This window comes from Podarcis liolepis (assembly GCF_965112155.1).
Source record: "Podarcis liolepis genome assembly, chromosome: 11".
In the NCBI taxonomy this organism is placed as follows: domain Eukaryota; kingdom Metazoa; phylum Chordata; class Lepidosauria; order Squamata; family Lacertidae; genus Podarcis; species Podarcis liolepis.
In genome coordinates this window covers 31892571-31919365 of record NC_139565.1, presented here as the reverse complement: position 1 = coordinate 31919365, position 26795 = coordinate 31892571, and the positions used below count along the sequence as shown (strand labels likewise).

Below are 26795 nucleotides of genomic sequence, written 5' to 3'. Positions count from 1 at the left end.
GTGGACAGTCAGCAGCTCGATGAGACCTAGCAGTCTGGGATCAGCTAGATATGCAGAAATAAGTGAAGATACTGTTACGTGCCACCCCAATCTCCACCGTGCAGTGTGAGAGACTTCAGGGCTTCCAGGTGCTTACCCAGGGTTTGTGTTTCCTTTTGGGAATAAGGCACAGCAGAGACTGTGGTGTCTCTATGATATATGGTTGATATCTGACTCAATTAACTGGGACATCTACACTAGGGCAGCAGGCAGGAGGTAGGTCAGCTTCTCCTGGTAGATCACTGAATGATTTGCAGGGACTTCTGCAAATCAGCAGGGACTTCTGATTCTCAGTTGTTTAATAATGGCAACATAAGAAAGGCTTTAGTCTTCCCTTTTCTCCAAATCAGGCTGCTATAATATCCCTCATCATTAGTAACACAGATGCAAATGGGTTCATGTATAGGGAGGTCATGCTCAAGTGTGATTCTGCCCCATTCTAAATTTTGCTTTTATCTGACTCTGATTGGTGGACCTTAGGATTCTAGCAAAAATTAAATTAAACGCCAGGTAACTATGAGCAAGAGTGTAGCCTTTATATTATTACATATTCCAATAATACCCAGCCCTTCCTCCAAGGAACTCAGGGCAACACACATGGAGGTGATCTTATTTTATCATTTTAACAACCTTGCACGATAGTTTTGACTAAGAGATTCACCAAAAGTGAACTTCATGGATGAGTGAAAATTTGAACAACAGTGTCCCTGGTTCAAATTTACTATAACATCCTAGCTTTTTAATTCTTTACAGTTTCATGTCAGAATTAATAATGTCTGGTTTCTAAGTTTCTAAATCAATAATATATTACATAGTACTGAAGCTGTTTGTAACTATCAAGGGGGTACAGTTTCTGTGAAAAACCCATTAAAGTGAAGGTGCAAGGAAACAGTTCTTGGTCAATTGCACCCATACAGGTCTTTGTCTTTTCTCCATAAATGCTGTGCAGTTTTGCTGTGTTCTTCTATTAAAAAATAAGAATAGGAGCAAATGCATGGAACCTATGGCTCCAGAAAAGTGTATGTTTAAATGTGTTTAATTTATTAATATGACTTCCTTATGCTATGTTTGGAATTCACCTTTTCTTGTAAAAAGAAAGTTTTAATGTGCTGCTTTGTATGATACAGTCGAAACAGCATAGACAATTCTTATCTATCTGTGTCAAATAAAGGGGAATAATGTACCTGTGTCAAATATAATTACACCCTTGGGATATACAGCATAAGCCTGTGCATCTTAAACCAGTCATTTTCATTTCTGATTTTTAAATTTATACTTCAAACCTATGTTTGTATTTCCATTACTCCCATGATGGTACCTGGGCAGGAATACTGCCACGCAAGGCATTCATCAGTGCTGTTTCTCAAACCACTATGCAAATTAGCCCTGAAGGATGCTCTTAAAACATCAAGGCTTTATCTGAAAAGCAAGCTCAAAGTGTATTTTCATTTCTTTTCAATTTTTTTTTATTTTTAAAAACAAAGATCCATTTAAAAAATGGAATAAAATTGTGATCTGCTCCATCTTTTTCTATGCAGCATTGTATCATAGATTATTTTCTGTTGGATTCTCTTACGATTCTAGATTTTAATGATGCAAGAACAGAGCTTCTGCTGCTCCCTTTGAGAAGCCATTTCAATGACGTACTTTGTCATTAGGAAATATGTGGTGATAGCCTGCCTGTGTTTTCCAGTGCTCAGCTTGTTGGGATTTGCAGGATACTGGATAAGTCTGCAGGCTTCAACAGGATGATGCAATACTCTGCTGGGTCAGAGTGACTCAGCAGGAGTGTGATTAGTGTAATTGGCTATCACCTGTTTTAAAAAGGAAAGCCTGTTTAACAGTGTGGTGGTGGTTGTGCTGTAGTGTGGTGGTGCTGTGGTGGAGAGTATTCGTTGTAAGTACTCTGTATGGACTGTTTCTTTTGTAAATGCCTGTAAATAGCTCACATTAAAAGGACTGCACTGAAAAACCTGGAACTCTTAATGCTTTGCTGAAAACGCCGCGTGGAATACGCGACAGGGTTATGGGCCCAGCACGCTCCCGCTGCGCAAGAGTACAGGTGGCAGTTATCTAGCCGTGGGTGCTGGAGGTGAGCTGCAGGGATGGAGCAGTCCAGAACTGGCGTGTTGCTGGAGAAGCTGACGGCCACGAACTACAGCACCTGGTCAGTCCGCATGCAACACTTCCTCAAGCGTGAGGGCCTGTGGAAAGTGGTGGAAGAGCCACCGCAGCCCCCTGAGGAGGATGAGGACTACGATGAAAAGCTGGCACTAGCAGAGGCCCAGCTTGAAAAGGATGAGAAAGCTTTGGCTACGATCATCCTTGGAGTGGACGACAGCCAGCTAGTCTACGTAGCTGATAAGGTGACGGCAAGTGAGGCGTGGAATGCGCTCAAGGCTGTCCATGTGCGAGAGACAGCTGGCTCACTGATAACACTGACCAGGAGACTGTACCGGTGTCGGAAGGAACCGGGGGACTCCCTGGTAAACCACCTAAAATTCCTAACAGGCTGTTTCCAGGAGCTAGCCTTAAGAGGGAGGCCTGTGGGGGAAGAGGACAAAGTCTTTATAGTCCTGAGTTCCCTTGATGGCAGCTATGATATGCTGGTCAACTCCCTCGAGTCTGTAGAGACTGATAAGCTGACTCTGGAATACGTGACCGGACGGTTGTATGCAGAGGAGGACAGGCGTGCAGAGCGAAAGATGACCTCAGCCCAGCTGTTGGAGCATCCCAGAGGGAACAACAGCCGGGAAGAGCAGAGGTGTCGGGAGCCGGAGAAACAGCCAGGAGGAGCTGCTGCAGACCAGCCGGTGGTCAACAAAGTAAAAAGGTGTTTTTGCTGCAAGTCCAGTGGACATCTGCTGCGGGACTGCCCAAGAAAACAACAAAAACAGCAGAAGCACAGGAGGCAGCAGAGAGAGTCTACCGCTTGGGTGTCTGCAGATGGTCAAGAAAATGAGGAGCTGTGGGTTCTGGACAGTGGAGCTTCTCAAACCTTTTGTAAAAGAAAAAGACTGCTAACTGATGCTAGGGCTTCAAACAAAAAACATGTAAGTCTTGCTACGGGCCAGAAAGCTAATGTGGTTTGTGAGGGGGAGGTTGTGTTCCCACAGCTGGGACACACATTCAGGAATGTGTTGTGTGTGCCTAGTTTGCAAAACAATCTCCTGAGCATTCCTGATTTGGCAAAAGCAGGCTTTGAAGTAAATTTTGTGGGAGATCAGTGCCAGATAAAGCAAAATGGGGCAGTGTTGGCAAATGCTAGCCTTAGAACTAATATGTATGTACTGCAGTGTGAATCTAAGGTTGCAAATGTGCAAAATGTCCCGACCCATGATATGTGTATTCATCTCCTGCACAGGCGTCTGGCTCATGCTAGCTATAAGGTGCTAAACAAAACATTGGAGTTGTGTGGGGGGATGAAAAACATAAAAAGTTGTGATAATTACTTAGACTGCAATATCTGCAAGGAGGTTAAAAGCAGGGCTTGCCCAGTAGCAAGAGCAAGCCAGAGAGAAACCAAAAAACCACTGGAGTTGATTCATGCTGATGTAACTGGTCCTTTTCCACCTAGTGTCTCCCACAACAAGTACTGTTTAATCCTAGTGGATGATTTTTCTAGATTTGGCTGGGTCTATCCATTAAAGCAAAAGTCTGACGTTGCCCAAACTTTGAAGTTCTGGGTAAGAAGGGTAGAAAGGCAACTTGGTGAAAAGGTGTCCTCTATTCAATCAGACAGGGGAGGGGAGTTTATGGCAAGCTCCCTAAGAAACTGGTTGCGTTCCCAAGGGATTAAACATAGGCTTACCAATGTGGCCACGCCTCAGGAGAACGGAGTAGCAGAGCGTAGAGGAGGTGTCTTGCAGACACAAATGAAAGCATTGTTAGCAGATGCAAATCTTCCAATTAAGTACTGGGCTGAGAGTATTAAGACCGCGAATTATATTGGGAATCGCTTGTGGTCAAGGGTACTAGATGACATACCCTATAAAGTTCTCTATAACAAAAGTCCCAGTTTGCAACATTTAAGAATCTTTGGGACTAAGGCATGGGTTGACATACCTGTGAAAAACCGAAGAAAAGGTGGGAAAAGGGCACAGCAGTTGCTATTTCTTGGGTATGAAAGTGGTACGAAAGCCTACAGGTTTGAAGATGATAAAAACCTTTTGAGTTATAGTCGATCAGCCAGCTTTAATGAGCAAAGAAATTGGCCCAAGATACATGCAAACCTGCTGCCAGAAAAAGTTTTACTGCCGAGCATACCTGATAAGGCAGTTGAAACAAAGCTAAGAATTGGCAGCTCTCCCAGAGAAACTGAAAGGGAGGAAGTAAAGGTTGAGCATTTTTCTCCAGCTGCTAGCATGGAGCAGGGGAGAGAAGAAAGTGCAACAGGGACAGGAGGAGGTAGATCTACAGAGTCAATCCACCCCAAAAGCAGTCCTGAAAGTAACCCAGGGGGTGAGATTAATGAACCAAGGAGGTCTGCAAGAAGTAATAAAGGTCAACCTCCAGACCGTTATGGGTTCCCAGCCACCATAAACCAGGTTTGTGTAACTGAACCAGAAAACTTTGAAGAAGTGCAAGAGTTACCTACTCTAGAGAAAGAGGCGTGGTTAAAGGCAATGCAGGCAGAGTATAACTCTCTGCTAAACAACAATGTGTTTGTACCTACAGAATTGCCTAAAGGTAAAAAGCCCATAAGCTGTAAGTGGGTTTTTAAAGTGAAAAAGCTGGCTGATGGTAGTTGTCAGAGGAAAGCCAGGTTGGTTGCACGGGGCTTTACACAGAGGAAAATGATACATTATGATGAAGTGTTTGCCCCAACAGCAAAGGCTGAAACAGTAAAATCAGTTTTAGCAATGGCAAGTCTGAAAGGGTTAAAAGTTAATCATTTTGATGTTGCCTCAGCATATTTAAATGCTCCTATTGACGCCGAGGTATATTTACAGCAAATACCAGGTTATGAGCTAGAAAAAGACAGCATGGTGTTAAAACTGCAAAGGGCACTATACGGTTTACACCAAAGTGCACGTCTATGGCATGAATGCATAGACACAACTTTGAAAAAGATGGGATTCAAACAAAGCCTGGCTGATTCCTGTTTATATTCAGCAATGGTGCAAGGAAGTGTTTGTTATTTACTTTTGTATGTTGATGATATCTGTCTAATAACAACTGCACAAAAGCAAGTGTCTTGGTTTATAAACAGCCTAGGTAACAAATACAAACTGAAGTATTTGGGAGAGATTAAGAATTACTTAGGAGTAGAGGTTCAGAGAAATGAAGAGGGTGTTTACTCTCTGAATCAGAAGGAAAAAATCGAAAAGTTACTGAAGACCTATGGAATGGAGAGGGCAAATGAGGTTGACACTCCCATAACTACCCAGTACAAAAATGAACCAGAAGGGCAAAAATGTGAGAATGCAACAGCGTTTCATTCTCTGTTGGGTTCTCTGTTATATTTAAGTTGTTGGACAAGACCCGACATAACATTGGCAGTGCACATGTTAAGCCAAAGAAGTGCAGACCCGGCTCAGAGAGATTGGGTAGCACTTAAAAGAATCCTAAGGTATCTGAAAGGCACAAAAGATTACAAACTGGTGCTGGATACAGGACATGATCAGCAAGTGTATGCATACGCTGATGCCAGCTGGGGGGACAGAGAAAATGGAAAGTCTACCACTGGCTATGCCATATTGGAAATGCCCTGGTTCAGTGGAAATCCCAGAAACAAACATTTGTTGCCACAAGTACTTGTGAAGCAGAGTACTCAGCCATAAGCGAATGTGTGTCACAAATAGAGTGGTTTGCTTGCCTAACAAAAGAGCTTGGAATACCTTCTGAAATGCCAATCACTGTGCTAAGTGACAACATGGCTGCACAACAGCTTGCTAACCAACAGAACTTTAAAAGCAAAAGTAAACATATTGCGGTAAGATACGGAAATGTGAAAAATGCTTTGGAAAGAAATGTGTTAAAGGTACAGCACTGTAACACAAAATGTAATGTGGCAGATTTGTATACAAAATGTTTGGATGCTCCTAAATTTCGAGACTTAAGAGAATTATTGGGTCTCAAGCCTTTGACTTAAGGAGGAGTGTTGGGATTTGCAGGATACTGGATAAGTCTGCAGGCTTCAACAGGATGATGCAATACTCTGCTGGGTCAGAGTGACTCAGCAGGAGTGTGATTAGTGTAATTGGCTATCACCTGTTTTAAAAAGGAAAGCCTGTTTAACAGTGTGGTGGTGGTTGTGCTGTAGTGTGGTGGTGCTGTGGTGGAGAGTATTCGTTGTAAGTACTCTGTATGGACTGTTTCTTTTGTAAATGCCTGTAAATAGCTCACATTAAAAGGACTGCACTGAAAAACCTGGAACTCTTAATGCTTTGCTGAAAACGCCGCGTGGAATACGCGACACAGCTGCACCTCATTCACTGCTTCAAGGTATTCCCCCTTGCACCAATCAAACTCACACCTTTTTCCATGTAAGGCCAAATGCTGCTTTCAAAGGCAAGCTTTGAACATCTCCTGCTATTAATGGTAGCTTTGTGCTACCACTGCACCCTAAGTAAGGGTGCAATCAGTGCCCTGAACAAACTAAGACTTAACACATTCCCATCCATTCCATTTGTTTATCAGTAAAGTAAGGGCATATTCATAAGGGAGCTCTATGAACATCTGTTAGGCTCCCATGTGTAGCTTCAGAATGTTATTATAAAAAGAGAGCCATATTTAAATTGTATTATGTTCTGGTCAATGTATCTCTTTTACTGATTTACAAATTAGGAATGCCTTCTTAGAATTGCCAGTGGAAACACCCTAAGGCTGTAATCTTAAAGGAATTTACTTTACAAAAAAGCCTCTGCAAAACACGTGGGGTTGTTCCTAATTAAACGTTCATACGATCAGGGTTGTAGGGCAAGGCTTCTGTGCCTTCAATTGTTATGTAAAATAGCGAATTTCCACAGGTGTAACATGTCATGCAAGCTATATCTGCTGAAATTCCTTTTTCTGTACAACCATGAAACATACAGAAGCATCCAACCACCCTCAGACCTGAAGGTCATCCTAGCATTGGACTCCTACCTGCAACTCCCATTCATTTCAGAGGAACATGCTTACAAGGAAGTATACTTAGGACTGGAGCCTTCACAGTGTTGTGGACCACAGCTATAAACATACGTACATTCTGAAGCATTTGCACCTGCATACTGGCAATTATTTGCACTGATGGACAATGCAAGAATTAGACCATACGCTTTGGAGGTTGTAAGTATCCTTTGGCATTTGTACCCAGCAAAGTCTTCTAACCACATCATCACCAAAAGAAACCCACATCATTAAGCATATAAATATTTGTTCTTATCTTGCCTGTATACACTATCATAATACAGCATCATAAGAAGAGTCTGCTGGATCAGACCAATGGCCTATCTACTCCAATATCCTGTTCTCACACTGGTCGAACAGTTGCCTGTGGGAAACCAGCAAGCAGGATTTGAGCACAAGAGCATTCTCCCCTCCTGTGTTTTCCAGCAACTGGTATCATTATTTATCATTTATACTGCCATGTGCTTTACAATGTTTATTATTGTTACCCACACAGCAATGCTATGAGACAGGTCCACCACTATGGTTCCCACTATTATTGCCAGTGGGGGAACTGAAGATCAATTCCAAGCTCAGCTCTCTACCAAGGAAGTTATTTATTATTATTCTTTGGTGCAAGGGTTCACCCCTGGCCAGCTCTCTGAGGTCCACATGCTAGCAATGGTTGGCCCATGGATGCTTGTTTACATGACATGAAGGCTGGCAGCATCAACCCTGCTGTGTGGAAGAAATCCCTTGTAGATAACCACAGTGCCTGGAGACACAGACTGTCAGGTTGTGCATCCATAGCAGTGACCAGAGGAGAAATGACTGCAGGAGGAGTGCAGAAAGAAGAAATGCCATGGTGCACCTGTAGTAGCAAAACTGGAAACCTTCATCTGCCCCAAATGCAACAAAAAATGTCTCTGTCTCTCTCTTAGTGGTCTCTACAGCCACAGCACGTGCTGTAACCTTCCAACAGTTTGACTTCACCCTCAAAGCACGCTCCTCCATTGTCTCCTCAGACAGATAGATGCCAAGAAAATAAAGGTGAATAGGGCACTGCTATAAGCCAGCCCCCACCTGTCTGCCTTCTTCCTTACATCTGATCAAGGCATTGGCATTGTCTGCTGCCAGCTTCCTCCTTTTTAGTCTTATTGTTACCTCTGTAGACCTCAGTAGAGAGGAGGATGGGGACAAAAATAGAATGACTTTGGCTCTTCCTGTCATTGACTCTAACTCAGCCTACCATGGGTCTCCTAGCTTCCCACTCTGGCAGTCCCAATTGGCATCAGGCCACATTGAGTCTAGCTATCCCACACTCTTGCATGCACACATACAAACGTACATTGAACAAACATGTACAACTGTGAGTCATTCAGCAAACACATGACACACAGCCTCCTACCTCAGCTGATCCATGCAGATAATTTGAGGAGCAGGTTATCCTGTCCCCATTCATCAAATGATTGATCTGAGAATCAGGATTTGCATTCCCAACAAGACTCTGGGTGGAGAAGCCCACCCCATCCCTGTGTTTCCTTTTGAAAGGGTTTTGTTTTGCTTTGCTGCTGCTTCTGCTGCCCTAAAATCAGTGAGTTCTTGTAGACACAGGAAAACGTACAGGGGTGGGGGTGCTGGATCAGGCCCTCGTGCTGGGGTTTAGCCACCCCTGCTCTACACATTGAATTGCACAGTCCCACTCACCTCTATATGCTATACAGAATATGTGCTGTTTACCTGCTTACCACAGTATTTGGGGGTGGGGGAATATTTGGAAAAAATATGAATTCTAAACATGATTATACCAATATGAGGTATTATTCAAATGTCTGTTTAAGGCTGCTTCACATATGACATTATCTGCACCTGTGTACATTTTCACATCTGGTGATCGTATTTTGATAAATGTATTTTCATTGGAAGTGCTAAAATATACTACATAATCTTCACATCTAAGAGTATACACCCATGTAGGAAAAACACAGAGTGTGGAATGATCCTTACAAATTGGCTATTCTTATGAATTAGGGGACATTCCCAAGAGTCATGGAATGTAATTCTTTGTTATTTTGGGTCAAAAAACTCTCACTGTGTATATTTAGATCATACGATGTTTTCTCTAGATTAAAAATTCATGCCAACACCCTTTAAAAATTCCTTTTGGTCTTTTGCAATGAATAAGCAAGACAGCATTTATGAAAACAGTGTTCTATGAAATCAGATTTCCATTTATTAAGCATGTAAATTTCTTTCATTATTTTTCCTCTGAAATTTCTGGGTAAATCTCTCATATAAACTGCTTGCTGCTTTATTTAATTATCAAAAGAAAGCCAAGTATTTCAGCTATTCTAACTCCATATACCTGCAAATTCTTAATGCTGCATTTAATTAAGCAACATTTAACTACAGAACTGGACGATTGCAATATAAAGATTTCATATGTGTCATGCATCAGAATAATCTATTGGTGGATTATGAAAGTCTGCATACTTAATGCAAAGGAAAGTGATAAACTGTTATGATTCTATGCATTCTAGGCCCAATGGAAACAAACCATTATGTGAACCCTATCTAAATACATGTACAGCCCCATGTTACTCAGACGTAAGCCCCAATGAGTTCAGTGATACTCTGAATTAAGTGTGCACTGCATCTTTATAATATAAAATTTAAGATGATATAAACAAGGACCACTAGCACATAATAAACACCCTAAAGTGTGTTATTTACCAGCAATAATGCACATACTGTTTTTGTTGATCAATTTTATCTTTGTAAAGTGAATTGTTTACAATTGCAATCTCTTTTGACAGGGTCAACATGCCAGATTATATATACTGAAGCAGTTGTATTTACCAATGCCTTGTTTTGTTGTGTATCAAATAAGTATTGATATATATGCTTACATGGGCTAGCATCATGCAACAGTAACTCCCCTGTCTTACTGAATGCACCTGAAGAAACAATTTAAGCAGAATAATTCAAAATTTCAAAGACATGGAAATATGTAAGTCTTCCCACCCTCTCCAAATTATCAAGCGTACTGTTTTTACTAAATTAATTTACACATTGCAGCAGTTTCTCCCAATATTTACAATAAGAAATTCGTATCTCCACTTGTCATTCAATATAACTGTACATCCAAGAGGCTTATAATAATAGCCTTTAATTAAACTGGCGATTGTTACAGGGTTTTCTGTTGCCCTTTGAAGGTCTTAATTATTAGTTGTATCCAGCCTTTTATGGCACATAGATGGTTATATTAAATAATTGAACTGTATTGCCCATGGAAATATTGTGATTTTTGTCTGTTTTAATCAGATCCTTGCATTTTGAGGTTTTAAAACGAATAACGCTTCCCCTCCCCTTCCATGCGGTGTTACATTAGCATGCTAGGATATATATATAAAAGGTGGCTTTTATGGGAATAATTGTTAAGCATGATGCATGTAAATGAGCTGTTTTTCTATGCATGGCTAGCAAAAGTGCTAATTAAATAGTTGGTATTCGAGGCTATGTGCGTTCATTGTTTAGTGACACACAAATCCAGCGATGTGTGCCAGCAGACATTTTAAGTTGAATGTTTTCTCTTCTGCGGTCTTTGTCATGAGATGGTGGCACCATGATGAGAACACTAGTGTAAGCAAAATACTGAAATATGCTTTAATAATGTTTTAACCATGTAGCAACACCAGCCTAGTTCCGTAATGAATTTTTAATTTCTTCATATAAGGATGTTCCGAGTTATCGCTGATGCATATTAAATCATATACATGAGTCATTTTCTCACTAAATTTGCATAAAATGGCTAAATGCTAATGCACCAAATGGGGTTTACTATATATGGTACAGTAAATATGCCCTTGCAAGCTCGCTGCAATCAATCTCCAGTATTTCATTAGCAGCTTACACAGGGTGGGGTCAGAAAGGGGGGGGGGAGAAATAGGAAGGGAGGGAAATGTTGTGTTGCTTCCTAGAATATGATTACATGATACAATGGTGACAATATATGTGAAGATTTGGATTTATGTAAGTTTTCCAAACGAGAAATGTAGAGAAATTAGCTTTCTGAAAGCATTGGTCCTATTCATATACAGTATGTCAGCAAAGCTGTTTGTGCATTTTTTGCATTTGATTTTGAATGGCAAATTATATATATAAAATACTTGTTCTATGCACATTTAGTCCAAATTCTGGCAGCATTTTGCTATTTCCCATGTGCCAGTTAAGCAGATGATGATGATGAGAGAATCAGTTCTCTTCCACTGTCTATTAATTGTGCCTACCTCATATTCATGCATTATATACCACTCCTCTTTAATTCACACATAATAAGCTAGTATGAAGGCTATGGCATTGGCATGCCTAGCAATATTATTAGGCCAAACAACTGGGTCATGTTAAAAAAAAAAGGCTTCCTCTTTTCTCTCTGCTGCACCCCACCCCAATCATTTTGCCATCCAAAACATCTTTGTACCTGGTGTTGCATGTGTGTGTGTGTTTGGGGCATGCAATTCAAAAATAAATGTATGATTTGCCCTACAGTTATTTTAAATTAGTCCTGATAAATAATTAAGTAATGCATAATATATTATTTAGATGCAATGGTCTTAAGAATTTGAGTGGTATTTCAACTACAATTAGAGTAATTTATTTATCAGTAAAAAAAAAAAAAATTTACATAATCACAGTTCAAAATCCAGTGGACTGGAGAGATATCAGAAAGACATCCATGAGTGTGATAATGACTTAAGCATTAGATTGACTTAATAATGTAGCAATATCATATACAAGAAGCTGGAATCTCTAATATCCCTTGTATTTGATGAATCATTTTTAAATGATGAAGGTGCCCGTATTGTTTTCTGCTTCTTATGCAGAACTATTAGGGAGAGAACTAGCAGAGGCAACGTTTTTCTACTATCTTTTTTGTTTTTGTTTTTTTAAATACTAGAAGAGATCTGAGCTGTAGTCAATAACTAGGGTACTCTGAAAAACACTTTGCTTTTTTTCCAGATGATTCGGGCAAACAGCCCAATCCACAAACCAGTTAAGCCAAAGACATAAATATTTATAACTCAAACCACAAATCAATCAAGCCACAACCACCGGATTTAAGCCAGTTTAGTTGCTACTGAAATACATCAGCTCCTTTTTAATCAAGAATCAAAGTTAAAAGCAAAAGCAAAGGCCCAAAGCTCATTATAGTTGGAGACTGGGCTAACGTGCCTCATATTAGATATGTCACATTATGGAATATTCCTCAGGAGTAAATAGTTGTTTGTTTGTTTACCATATTTATAGAGTAATTCTAAATGGGATAGAGAGTGGTTAAATGCCACTATTTCCAAAGTTCTGCTAGACTGCTGTAGTCAAGGCAGAAGGTAACTGTGATTTTTGTTCCTTCTGATTTAAATGGGAGGTAAATTAACCAAGCCACTTCAGGATTTACAGAGTTACGGAGCCTGATCTGAAAGACTTTTGGGGCAAGAGAGAGCTCTGAGGAGAACCAAGTGACCCCTTAACGTGCCTTTTGAATCCTCTGAACTGCTCTGGATTGAACCCTACCCCTCAGTGGTATATTTACACCCGTGGAGCTTTCTATAGGTATACCAGAGCTGCTTCTGGGGTGGGTGGACTAGCCAGGAAGAAGAAGAAGAAGAAGAAGAAGAAGAAGAAGAAGAAGAAGAAGAAGAAGAAGAAGAAGAAGAAGAAGAAGAAGAAGAAGAAAAAGAAGCAGCAGCAGCAGCAGCGGAGGAGGAGGAAGAGGTTTGGATTTGATATCCCACTTTATCACTACCCGAAGGAGCCTCAAAGCAGCTAACTATCTCCTTTCCCTTCCTCCCTCACAACAAACACTCTGTGAGGTGAGTGGGGCTGAGAGACTTCAAAGAAGTGTGACTGGCCCAAGGTCACCCAGCAGCTGCATGTGGAGGAGCAGGGACGCGAACCTGGTTCACCAGATTACGAGTCCAGCGCTCTTAACCACTACACCACACTGGCGTCTCCGGGGTGGTGCAGAGTCATCCAAACAGCCCTCAGCTGGCCTTTGACCAGAGTTAGCTTTGCTATATTTTTACTATATTTAATATAATGCCACAAATATTTTCCAGCAGACAACACAAACTGATAAAATGCAATTAAAAGACACAATAGCCTAAAATAACCACTTCCAGCACATTTCTAGCTTTAAAATTCCCCAGCAAAGTGAAGGATAAAAGCAGGTTATTAATATATGCAATGATTTGAAACACTATGAGCACAGGTTTTTTTAAAGTTTTGTTTAAAAAGAACAAAAAACCCTGGGGGAATTTTTTAAAAAACCTTTTCGTTTGGTGCCAAAGTGACCAAAAAGAAGGTGGCACGAGATCCTTCCACAACTACAAATGAGGAAGGTCTCTCTCTGGTAGTCACGCATTTCATTTTAGTTGGCAAAGGCACCTGGAATGGGGCCTCTGAAGAGGATTTCATTGTTTGGGTTGATGTATCTGAGAGACAGTGATCTTTCAGGCATGGCGGTCTCAAACCATTAGGAACGTACAAGGATAAAACCAACACTTTGAACTGAGCAGGAAACAGACTGGGAGCCAGTGCAACTAACAAAGCAGTGCTTTGGTATGATCAAATCACCAGCACCAGCTAACAACCTGGTAGCCCTACTTTGCACCAACTGCAGTCTCTAGCCCAATGTACAACACATTGCAATAATTGCAATAATCTACATCATTTGTACTATGTATGTATTTATTGTAGGTCATTGAAGTTACCGTATTTTTTCCAGGAACACTGCATTTTCAATACTATGTAGATGTTAAAGGCATAAATTTTTATATTTCTGCCATTCTAAAGTCATTGTGTTCGATCTGGTTCATTCATTGACCTAAAACCAACAAAATAAAACAACGCTGGGCATGATGCTGTTGAAGTCCCATTGAGCACATGGTTAATTCTGCCAGTAGCATCTGTTAGACTTCAAAATGCTTGCCTCTGACTGAATATATACCTCCATAAACATCTTAGAGATGCTCCATCCCTAAGCATGCAAAAATTAATCCTTTTAAAATCAATGGGATTTGTTTCCAGATAATGTGTTTAGGATGGCGTCCCATCTGTTTAATATTCAATGTGTACATCAAAATAGTTGCTAGCTCTCTGTTCTGTAGCACCTGCCAACCTGGACTCATTTGGAAGGTAGGGCAGGATAAAGATTTAATAAACAAATAAAATGTGAAATATAACAAACAATACCAAAACATTTGATCTATAATAAATGCAGGCTTTCTGTTCCCTGACCTGTCCAACCTTTGCTCATAAAACTGCAGGACCCTTCCAGATACCTGCTCACTCTCCCAGAGCCCAATTTCAGGATGACCAAATCACAGAAGAAACACAGTGCAATCCTATCAAGGTCTATTTGGAATTACATCTAATTGAGCTTAGTGGGGCTTACTTGCAGGTATATAGAATTAACCCTTAACCAAATAAATAAACAGGTAGAAAAAATGGAATGAGAGAAAGAGTGGGTGGAGGAAGAGGGAGAGAATATTTTTCAGAGTCTCTCCTTTAACATACACTAATAATTCATTTCTAGTCCCATACGTCTATTGAGTCACATAAATTGAGACAAGAGAAGACTTTTTGATCAGATATTCTTGAAGAATGTGGTTCTATATCCATTCCTACAAGGAAGTAGTTTCGTACCTATAGATTGTGGAACCTAAATGGTCCAATAATTCCTACCCTCCAAAGTGGCTCAGATTACAGGTGGCATTTTTTGAAAAGTACTCCCCCCTTTTTCATTTTTTCCTGTAAGTTCACAATTGTTCCTGAACATTGAGTTATTTGTGCAGATACGTTCCATCCTCCCTCCAAGAATCTCATGGATAGATGGTGCATTTCAGATCTGAATTACAGGAAACCACAGGACCATGTCTTCTCTTGATAACAATATTTCTTTATAACCTGAATTATTTTTTACTTGAATATTTTGCTGCCCTCGACAATCATAAGAAAGTGTGTTTTGCTTTAAAATTCATGACACTATACTTGCTGTAAACCATCTTTCTGTAAGCCATGCTAGAAATGCTTTACCAATGGATGGATGTGGATTTAGAACAATAAAATAAACTAGCTTTTTCTATGCCATTTTTCGGAGGTTGCCTTAGACAGAGTCAAACCTTCATTCTATTTAGCTCAGCGTTGCCCACATGGACTAACAGTAGCTCTGCGAAGTTTCTTATGTGTAGATGCCAGGGACTGAATGTGAGACTTTCTGAAGAAGAAGAAGAAGAAGAAGAAGAAGAAGAAGAAGAAGAAGAGGAGGAGGAGGAGGAGGAGGAGGAGGAGGAGGAGGAGGAGGAGTTTGGATTTGATATCCTGCTTTATCACTACCCAAAGGAGTCTCAAAGAGGCTAACATTCTCCTTTCCCTTCCTCCCCCACAACAATCACTCTGTGAGGTGAGTGAGGCTGGGAGACTTCAAAGAAGTGTGACTAGCCCAAGGTCACCCAGCAGCTGCATGTGGAGGAGCGGAGACGCGAATCTGGTTCACTAGATTACGAGTCCACCTCTTAACCACTACACCACACTGGCTCTCTGTGTTCTGCCACTGAGTTATGGCCTTTTTATATTTTAGGAAATGCTTTCTTGTTATTTACATGCGGTGTCTTCATGGCATATATTATCTTCTGTTTTAAAAGGTTCAATAGTGTAAGCAAGCATGTTCTATTAATACAATATACTTATGATGGTAGAAGAGATCAATGATACTGAAGAGGATCTACCACCTCCTTCTTTCTAGCTAACACCGCACTGAAACAATATTGGCATAATGAAAATTGCTAGTCCTTAAGGAATTGCAAGATTCCTTGTTGGTTTTGGCTTGTGCTTAGACAAGTATTATGGGACAATTGCCAACACAGCCAATAATACCTGGCAATCGTCCCATACGTAATCCTATGTGACGTCCTCCAGGCATATTTTCAATATCTACATAGAATGGATGCTATTGTCATAAAGTACACAAAGTGATCTAATACATTGCATTAGATTAATCTCCAGATACATGGGATTCAGACTGCAACTATTCCAATCAGTGGGATCTTTGCTACTGAATTCGGGGTGATGTGGATTGTCTTCTTAACATCCCAACCTGAAATACATTTAGTGGAAGCAAATGTCCTCCCAATAAATATATATTTGTGGATTGAGGACTCTGGTTGTTGTTGCTGATAAGCAACTTGTTTGCCTGTGTTTGGCTTGCAGAGCAGTTGTGGGGTCATAATGTGCAAATTGCTCCCCAAACTTTTTTTTAAAAAAAAAAATGGAGCAATTGATGTGTTTTCCAGTTGTAATGTGAAATGAAATACTTACATAGGCGCCGACTCCATGGGGCTTGAGGGGGCTCGAGCCCCCTCAAAAAAATTTTTGGGGGGGCTCAGCCCCCCCAATAATCTCGGGCGGGCGCCCTTCCAGCAGAGCGCCGCCGCCGTCCCCCGCCTCCTCCCCACCTGCTCCTTCGCCAGCCAGCCAGCCGCGCGCCCTAATCGCCAAGGCACTGCCGGAATTCCCGCGAGAACAGGGGAATCCCGACTGGCCACACCTCCCAGCCAGCCAATCGGCTGGCTGGGGGGCGTGGCTTACCCTATTTAGGGCCGGAGCCACTTTATTTGCATATTCATGAGCTTATTTATTATTCATGAGCTTTCCCGGGCCCCCCCAATATTTTTTCTAAGTCCGCGTCCCTGAATACTTATGTAGTTGGTTCCTGTTATAGCGTTTGCTTACTTCTTAACAACATAGGCCTCTAATTTTAGCAACAGCTGCCTGTCTATCTATTTGCCAGAATACATATTTGGACATATTTATGCACACAGGCATTTACTCACATATGCATACATTACTCAAGACTAAAAATAACTGTCTTCTCTCTAAGCATGGACCATTGTGAATACATGCAATGTTACTTGTAAGTATAAAAAATTTCACAAGATGGAGGAATTGAGAATGTATGAACTATTCCAGCATGCAGCGTGTACAGATGCCCATATACCGGCAATTTTGTAGGTGATCTGTACAATGTATGGGTGTGACCACATAAACACCTATTGTAGAACCATTTCCGGAGCCTCTACCTATTTTGCAAACAGAATCTCTTAACATTTTGGAAGCCAACCAGCCACTATAATTAAAAACAGATAACACTGAGCAATAGAGCTGGATACCAGCAGGTATTAGAATGCTACTTTTTAAAAAGAAGTATGTTTCCAGAGTGTCTATTTTTCAATAAAATAAACTCAAGCTCACAAAAGCACACTGTACAAACAGAGAATATACACAATAACAGACCCTGCTGATGTCAACAGTTCCATAAATAACAGTATTATTTCCATATTCCGGACCTTGGCTAATTAAGGATACACAGACACATACAACTCTGGCTTCTTCATCAGCTTATTAGAAAGTCCATTAAGGTAGTATTCCAAGTTATAGCTCATCAGTTGCCTCTAGAATAAGAAATTTAGCATTGCCCATATCCTGGGCACTCAACATTAGTCAATTAGTCATTAGGGAAAAAAAACATTGTTGCCAGTGTAAGTAAAACATTTGCTTTGACAAATTCAGCAGGTGTATGACTTATTGTAACAGACCAACATCCATTGAAGGCTGCAATCTGCCAGCCCTATTGAAACCAGAAGGAAATGTGTACTTGTCCTCTTATGCTCTTTGACTGGTTTTCTCTTTAAGCTCAAGTCAAGTTCTTTCTTCCCTTCCTCTTTGGCCTATTGGCATGGGAGAAAGCAGTCTCCATGCCACACTGAGGTGGGTGGATTTAACTCCCAGTTGAAGAGTTAAGATGGTATCATTAGTTGCGCACAGCATGATTTCCCTCTAATCCTCTCTGGAACTTACAACAAGTTTAAATGTCCATGCATGATGTTATTAACTGGCTTTAGTGAGTACTTAAGACACGGAATTTTTTTAAGCCACCTCTAGACATGTTTTACTGTACCTAGCAACAAAGGTGCAGCTAGCCAGTGCAGACTACATTTTGCAAAGACTGGAGGAGGGAGAGAGAACTACATATGTAGGTGTTATTCCCTCCATGAGTGGAACAAATTGTAAATGTTACAGCTTGCTGGGAAACGGATACAGTCCTAGGGACTAGAAACTTCAATTTTAAAAACCTATCTGACATTTCATTGTTACTAAGAATGTGTTAGATTGTCATGCAAGCAGAAGGACTGAAGGCTTGCATTCTGAAAAACATGACTACAAAGCCAAAACACCTGTGTACATCCCTATAGAGCATCAGAAATGTTTGACTTGTCTATGCCAAAGCTTCAGCTGGCTGAAAAAAAAGAAGAATCTCCGAAGAGGAATTTAACCAATGAAGTGGTGTTAAAAACTGACAATCTAACAAAACAACATCACTACCATTAAAGCCAGTTTGCTTCCACGGGTGCTATTAAAGACTCCACATTGCAATGATTCCTTGATGCCACTAAAAGATAGATGTCACTCTGTGCCTACTGGATGAAAGAAATGTAGATGAGAAGTGCTGTGTTCTCCCCACCACCACCACCAAACCCGGCCACCCCATCTAACTATGAAGGCGATTTTCACAGAGTCAGAGTAACAAATCAAAAGGAGCAATAATAACTGCCAGTAACTTTGCAGGGCTATCTAATGGGAAGAGGCTACAGCTTTTGTAAGATCTTCATCGGAGGACTAGATCAGGGGTCAGCAAACTTTTTCAGCAGGGGGCCAGTCCACTGTCCCTCAGACCTTGTGGGGGGCCAGACTATATTTTTGGGGAGGGAAATAATGAATGAATTCCTATGCCCCACAAATAACCCAGAGATGCATTTTAAATAAAAGCACACATTCTACTTATGTAAAAACACACTGGTTCCCAGACCAACTGCTGGCTGGATTTAGAAGGCGATTGGGCCGGATCTGGCCCCCGGTGCCTTAGTTTGCCTACCCATGGACTAGATTATTGCGTGTTTAAAATGACGGTGGTGATGGAGCAAGTAAAGGTGAAAGTAATACATTCAGTGCAAACCGGGTGCATTTGCAAAGGGAAGTGGCTGGTAAAAGGAAGGCCAGCAACCTAAGGGCATAAAGAGAGAGGGAGAGAGACAGAGAGTACAGGGTGGGGGTGGGAAACTTTGACATGCCTAACCTGACAAGGCAGAGGACAGGGAAGACGCTGCATTGCACTAGCAGAGGCAGAGCCTGCACCAGAGGGAGGAGAGAGCGCGCGCCAGCCTAGGAGATCAGCCATCCCGTCTCCCGGGAAACACCAATCACTGTTCGCGCCTGAGAGGCAACTGGTGCTTGTCACACAGCAGCCTGGTACTGCCCAGCGGCCCGCTCGCTGCCATTGCTACGCCAGTTCTCGCAGCAGCAGCATCCGTCCTCAAACGGTTGAGTCAAGTGCACCTTCTTTCGAACTAGCCTAGCCTTCTCCCCAGAAAAACGCACACACGCATCAGAATACAGCAATCTGATATTCTCAGCTCACGAGAGGGATTGGAAAAAACCAAAGCAGTAATAATAATACAAAAAACAGCAAAAAAAACTTTCCTTCCTCTTTTGTCTGGTGCTGGTTTGGTTTTGAGCATCTTTGCAGGTAACTCTCACCCCCCCCCTTCCTTTCTCTTCTTGTAGCCTCAGGTCATTAAGCAACAAGCGGCAGGAATTCAGCAGGCCAGCTGCCTGTCTGTCCACCTCCTCCCTGCCCTCAATGATCTTCAGCATCTTTCATAAAGGGCTGCACTAAGATCACATTGCACGGTGCTAGGGAACGACCAGCATGGAGTCAGGCTCGGCAGCAACAACAGCAACACGGCTCTCTGTTCCAGCCGGAGCCCTCACTCCTCTGGGCTATCCAGGAGAGCAGCTAGCTTTGGAAAGGGGAACCAGAGGCAGGAACCAAGAAAGGCTTCTGCTTATACCCACCTAGGATAATAGCAGAACCATAACATGAAAACCAATCATATTAATAACACAATTGTCACTGCCTGGGCTATCTGTATTCCATTTTCCTTTGACCTCACTGCTTACAGTTCCACCCCACAAAGTGTTTGTGTGTGTATCAGAATAGCACTTAATGCAACTGATGAAGTAGTCTGCAGTCCACAAAAGCTTATGCCATGACAAAAGAATTAGTCTGTAAGGTGCCACAAGGTTGTATGCTGTTGTCTTTGGGGTAATAGGCTAGAAAGGGTTACTGCTCTGGGAACTTCCCAAGCTAAGGTGTCCCTCCTGTGATCTGTGGCTCTCTCCATAGGGCCTGAAACAGATCAGACCCTCAGCTCACTAAAATCTGTGACTAAAGAAGGTCTTCCTGATTTAAACATACTGTGCATTAAAACAAAAAACAGATTTGCAGCCTAAACTACAAAGCTGGAAGACTTGGATGTAATCTTGTGTAATTCCACTGCAGCTAATGGGACTAAGGCCTTGTGTCTGCTCACTTGGGAATAAGCTCCATCTGACTAAAGAGAACTTACTTATGAGTAAGCATACATAAGATTGTACTGCACATCAACTTCCATACAGGTACTTCAGACAAAGAACTGGACAGAGTCAGACAGAGTCCTGGATAGAGTCATAACCCTGTTTACATTGAGGTTAACAGTAAATTGCTGCTGGAAGCAATTTATGAGTCTTGGATTAAACTTCAGTCTTGGCAAAGTCCATAAAAGAAACTGTTACTGGCATATTTCACTAGAAAATTAAGTCCCACACAACTGAAATGTATTAAGATGTCAAAAATCCATCATCATTATCAAAAGGTAAATAATATACATGTGTTGGTATTGTGAAATGCACTCCCAGTCAGTTTAGATAATCATTTAAAAAATAATGTGCATTTTCAAAGTGTGAATGCCCTTTTATTCTTAGGGTTACTTTCTGTTTGCTACCTTCTTCACAACCTCCCTCTTGCCCCACCCTAATTAAATGAGAAACAGGCAAGAAATCCCAGTAAATCCACCATTTCCTTGACAGAGAAACACTGATTAAGCAACAGAGTAAAATTAAAGATGTTTATGAAATGTTTGTTTAAAAGCACCCAAAATGTACAGATGACAACTATTATTTTAGCCAATGGAGAGGCTCTTATGACACCCTATGAACCCCCTAGTTCTATGTTCCTTTACAGTATGTGGAAATAAACTCCACTAGTCCAATGGATCATATTTCCGAATAAATATTTAGAAACACAAACTTTGTGGTCCAGTTCTCTACTTGTTCATTCAGACCTTCCCTTGAGTACCCAGACTTACAGTTGATTTAAAAAAATTGTTGGCTGTTGTTGGCTAGTTATTATGCATAATTTTTTTTATTTGGGGCCTACAGCTGAAATAGCTTACTCCAGTGAACAGCAATACTATACATGTCTACTCAAAAGTAAACTCTAATGATTCCAATGGAATTTACTCTCAGGTGAGTGAGTATAATATTGCAACCTTAGTGAATTGAGGACTCTGGCCAGTGCCATGCACTCTTGGAAGTGAATTATGTTCAAAACCTTTAAAAATCATTATTACCCAAGTAGAGTAGACCCACATTGAAATGACTATACCAAAGTTAGCCATGCCCATTAATTTCAATGGGTGTACTTTGAGTATGGCTAACCCATAATTGTTAAGGGTTGTATTCAATATAAATCATACTCATAGCAGACCCATGGAAATGAATGTACCCAAGTTAGTCATATCAATTAATTTCAGTGGGTCAACCCAAGTAGAGCATAGCTGGATACAAGACTAAGAAAAGAAAACATTTTACTATTAACTTTTGGTAAACCATTTTGATACTGCCACCCCTTCCTCTCAACCAACAGTATTTTGTAATCCATTATGATCACATTTTACTATTCATCTAGTTAATTAGTCCTTTATAATTCATGGTGTTGATAGCTGGAATACTCAACAAAAGCGTGGTTTTTTTTGAAAAAAAATACAATAAAACTTAATGGCGAACAAAATAGTGGAGAGAGTAAGAATTAAAACAAAAGCAGCATAATTATGTATAACATCACATACTACTGATTTATTTTTTAAAAATTTCACCAATTGACCCTTTTAAATGCTAAATCAAAGGCTGAACTGGTTAGGTCCATTATAAGTTATCATTATAAATTTTCTTAAAGCGATGAAAGCAAAGTATTTCATTGTGAAGCACTATTGTGGCACCCAATCCTGTATGGGCAAGCCCCTGTAATTCCTCATTAAAGCTCCTCTCACATACACTGTGTTGTTTGTCAAGCTCAAACTGATTAATATTCAAAGAGAAGTCCTAAATATAGTAAACTGGAGAGCTAACCACAGCAAACTTTCTAGGCTATCATTACTATGAAACCAGCCAGCTGAAACATTTTTTAAGAATACAGACTGTATATGCTGTTTATTTTCTAGATTACTTGAGAAGCAGTTTTGCAACTTGAACTTCTAGAGAAAGGATTACCCGGGCTCTACCTCAGCAATTCAAACTCCCAAACTGGGAAGAAAGAAAGGGGGGGGGGAGTTTGCTTGCCTGAAATAACTTTTAAATGAAGACCCCCTTTTTTTAGTTGCTTTTTTGTTATGTTGTGCATTGTACAGCCTAGCAATGATATTAGTTCTAGTGTGGGAAAATATTATAATTGAGATCTGGTAAGTTATTTGCAGACTTCAAGTTTTTCTTTACACTGTGCTGACATTTAGCATAGCCCTAGTGAGGAAAACAATACTGCCATTCATGGCTCTAGACGTAGGTTTCAATCGACTTAAGCGGGCACAATGAAACTTGGTCATTCACTGGTTACCCATATTGTGTTCTCAAATTTTCTCTCAGCAAAAGTATAATGACTCAGTATTGTATGGCCGCATAGACAAGGGCTCAGAACAAGAGACACTAGTTTTGTCTGACGGTGTGAGAAAGTCGTGAAGGGATCTTTTCTTCCAGATGGTGTTAAATTCAGCTGCCTTTTTAACATTGGCCTTGCAGAGCAATCTGGTGCTCTCTTTTCAAAAAAGAATGAGGCTGGTTCCCACTAGTTAACATGCATACTCACGCAAGCCTGCAACTTCACTCCCAACTGTTTTACAATGCAATGGTATGCTAAATAAATTTGATCTGGGCTCTTCCAGTGTTAAAGCTAGCCATCAAAGGCCTGCTCAGATTATATTTATACTTCTGTGGGCTAAGCTTTATGTTTGCAGGCTATTTCAAGCTCTCAAAAGAAATATCACCTTACTGCCACAAAATCATTTTGACTGAAATATTGTAAATCACAAACCAAACTGAACTTTTCTCACAATTGTTATAGGTTGACAGTATGCGGAGTAAAAATAATAATGAATAAATGAACTTAACCTACTTTGTGTCAAATCGGTGGAAGAGAAATAATAAATAATAATAAAATAACATTAAAATGTATTTTATTGATTGATACTCATGTAACATTAGCAGGGTACAAAACAATTCTGATGTGACAATGGCTAACACAGAATTATATCATAAAGGGGGGGGGGGGAATCCTTAGGTGCTTTCCTTAACAAATGTACAGAAAAGGACCAAGAGGTAAATAAGATCTCATTTCACAAAGTAAAAGTAATTTCACCCCACTAGGTTTTTTGTTTGTTTGTTTTTTGTTTTTGCTAATCAAAAGATTTCCCCAGACAACATCTTGTTACCTTAATTGAACCTCTTTAAGAAAACTACACACTTTGTAATGTAAATGTTAATTGTAGTAGACAATGACCCTAGGTAAACAGCATCCCTGGACATGCAGTAAAGAAGAGGGGGGAAGGCAGCAAGGCACTTATCAATGAGAGGCTGGTCACACAAACAGAACTTCCAAAGTAAATAAACAAGGGGACTGTTCATTGGTCACTAGAGTATTAAACTCTGGCACGTGCACAGCAGCCAAAACGGCTCTTTTGTAAACAGTCTCACCATCCAAAATTCAGCGCAAAGTACTGTAACAAGCTAAGCTCCTTAAAACTAAGCTCTTGCAAAATCATTTATGTCTGCAGGCCACGGTGCCTTACTTTAAAGCCACATCCTTGCTTTTATTTTATTTTTAAATGCCAAGTGCATGTCATTACTGGCTGCAAGTTTATATGCTGGGGCTTACTGCTGATTAAAAACACATAGGAATTTGCTATCACATGTGTTACACATGCACACACATATGCACAGGGTGTATTCTGGCCTAGGGTGGCTCTGAAGTTTATCAGAAATAAAGAGTCTGCTTTCTTATCTTGGGAGCATCCCAGGGGCAAAGACTGCACTTCCAAAACAAGCTGATTGAAATATAATTTCTTTTAAAAAATAATAATTGCAAAGTGCAGTAATTAAAATTAAATATTGGGGGGGGGGTGGTAGAGAGGGAGAGGATTTGCCAAGGAAATATATAAACACCTTGCTTCCCACCACTTTTCTTTTGTGAGCTTCACTGTAGAAAATTTCCATCTCAGAAGCAAAGCTACATTTGATTATGAGTAGCTGAAACAGTGGTTATAGAATTAACAGAAACAGACAGTCTGCAGCTACAGAACAGTTGGGGTCCCCACTTGGGAGCCTGCAGATGGCTGTGGGTGGGAAATGCCTCCACTTTCTTAAGGGATGGAGATGAGTCTGGTGTGGTGCACTTGATGTTTTTTTCATAGGCAACCCCCACAGGGCTGTCTGTCATAGGCTGCCGGGCCCATAGCTTTGCCACTTGCCCCCGAGCGTGGGAATGGGAGCGTCCAGCCGTTCACATCTCAGGCATTCCGTTTAACGGAATCAATTAGGCAAGACCAGACCCCTCAGATTCCCCACCCCCTTGCCTTCTCTCTCTCTCTCTCTCTCTTTTGGTCAGGTCTATATACGTCCTAATTATTTCAGTTTGAGATGCCTGAGCAGTTTCCTGGATAGATCTGATCATCCTTAAACAAGAAGAGAGCAGGCGCACACGTGGGTTTTGGCGTAAATGTCACTTTCATTTCTAATACTAGACGCAGAATAAGACACAGACTACTTTTTAACACTTTGACAAGGGCGGAGGCAGTCTCGTCTCCATCACGTTTTTCTGCTTCAGTAGCTTCCTCAAGGAAACCCTTTTGGAACAGAGAAGCATCTGTGCTTGCATTTTGAATAGAAGACTGGTCGGCTGGTGGATTCCCCCCCCAATTTTTTTAATAATAATAGTAATGGTAATAGTAATCAACCTTCAGCTTCCTCCTCCCCCCCTCCCAGTTTTGTGGAACTCTACCAGATCCTTGGTAGCCCGAAATGATTAACCTAGCCTTATTCTTCAATCCAAATGTTTATTTTTTTATTTTAGGCTTTGGCTTTCGTCTCTTGGAATAACAACATACCCAGCAACACTACAAAACTTTTTAAAGTTTCACAGGCAGAGTTTGGCCCTACACACAAACACACACACACACACCTTAAAAATAAATTATAAATACTTTAAAAGCACACAGGCCACAGCATTATGCTTCCAGACACATGCTAATCGTTTCTCAATGTTTAGCAAAGACTACAGTCTTGTACACACTTACCCAGGAGTAAGTTTCATTGAACTCAATGGAACTTGCTTCTGAAGAAGCGTGCAACCGCTGGAAAATAATTACATCAGAACTTAAAGTATTAACTTAATCATCCCCCACCTCCCAGAACAGCAAAAACTTGCACATGCATTTGTTTACCATGAGCACCATATCCTCTTTGCAGCGTATGGTTTACTCTTCATCATCCTGTGCCTGTCATCTTGTACATGTATACATGTACAGATAGATTTGGCACTCGTATGTCACTGAATTTCGTCCTCTCTCTCTCGCCTTGAGCTGTAGAAAAGGTGCCATTCAAGAAGAATTCCTGACATGGCTGGGTCTGTCTCTTGCTGGAGTTTCTCGTTTCCTTGTGCAGCACGAAGATCATGAAGGAGTTTTTACTTTCGGTTATCTAGCTTTATGAAGACCAACACACTCATACAGCTAGATAACCAAAGATAACAACTCGCTTCCCTCATATGCTCTGAGGTCGACTGGAGGGTCTTTCCCGCCCCTCCTTCTCTAGAATCCAGATTGTTTCTGCAAATAGACTTCTCCAAGAACACCAGCCGTGCCTTAAAATATTCATCCTTTCAGCGCAATTGTCACCTGCTTCACAGTGTCTGGACTTGTGTGTGCTTCTAATACCACATCCCGAGTAGATCCGTCGCCTTCAAAGTTTTATTCCGAACTTTTCTTGTCTCTTTCTCTTTTACCCCCATCCTCTCTCTTTTTCCCTCCTTTAAAGCCAGCGATTCCCGGCAGCGATGGACCAACTATTCATCTGTTTAATATCAGAAAGTAAAACCAGCTATTAAGGTGCATCAAGCTGTTAAGAGTGCGAAGCATCCATCCCTCCACAGGCCTCTATTTGCATTGTAAATTGCTTCATTCTCGTGAAAAGTCTTTAGCCTCGATAAAGATGTAAAGCCATCGGCAATTTCCAGCGCAGAGCAAGGAGGAAGCAGGGGGTGTGGGAGTGTCTCCCATTTCAGCAGAAATTGACAAGATGATGGTGGTGGTGGTGCGAGGATCCAGCTCTCCCTCCTGATCCCTTTTGCGGATTATGCATCAGAGCGCTCTTAAAAATTCTTATTTTAACCAAATGGTGGCAGCAAA

General features: G+C 40.9%; 1 long non-coding RNA gene across 6 annotated transcripts in view; it reads right to left on the bottom strand.

The window, feature by feature from the left end:
• LOC310688732 overlaps nucleotides 1-26795 on the bottom strand; it is a 137253-nt gene that overhangs the window by 79914 nt on the left and 30544 nt on the right. The window lies entirely within an intron of this gene.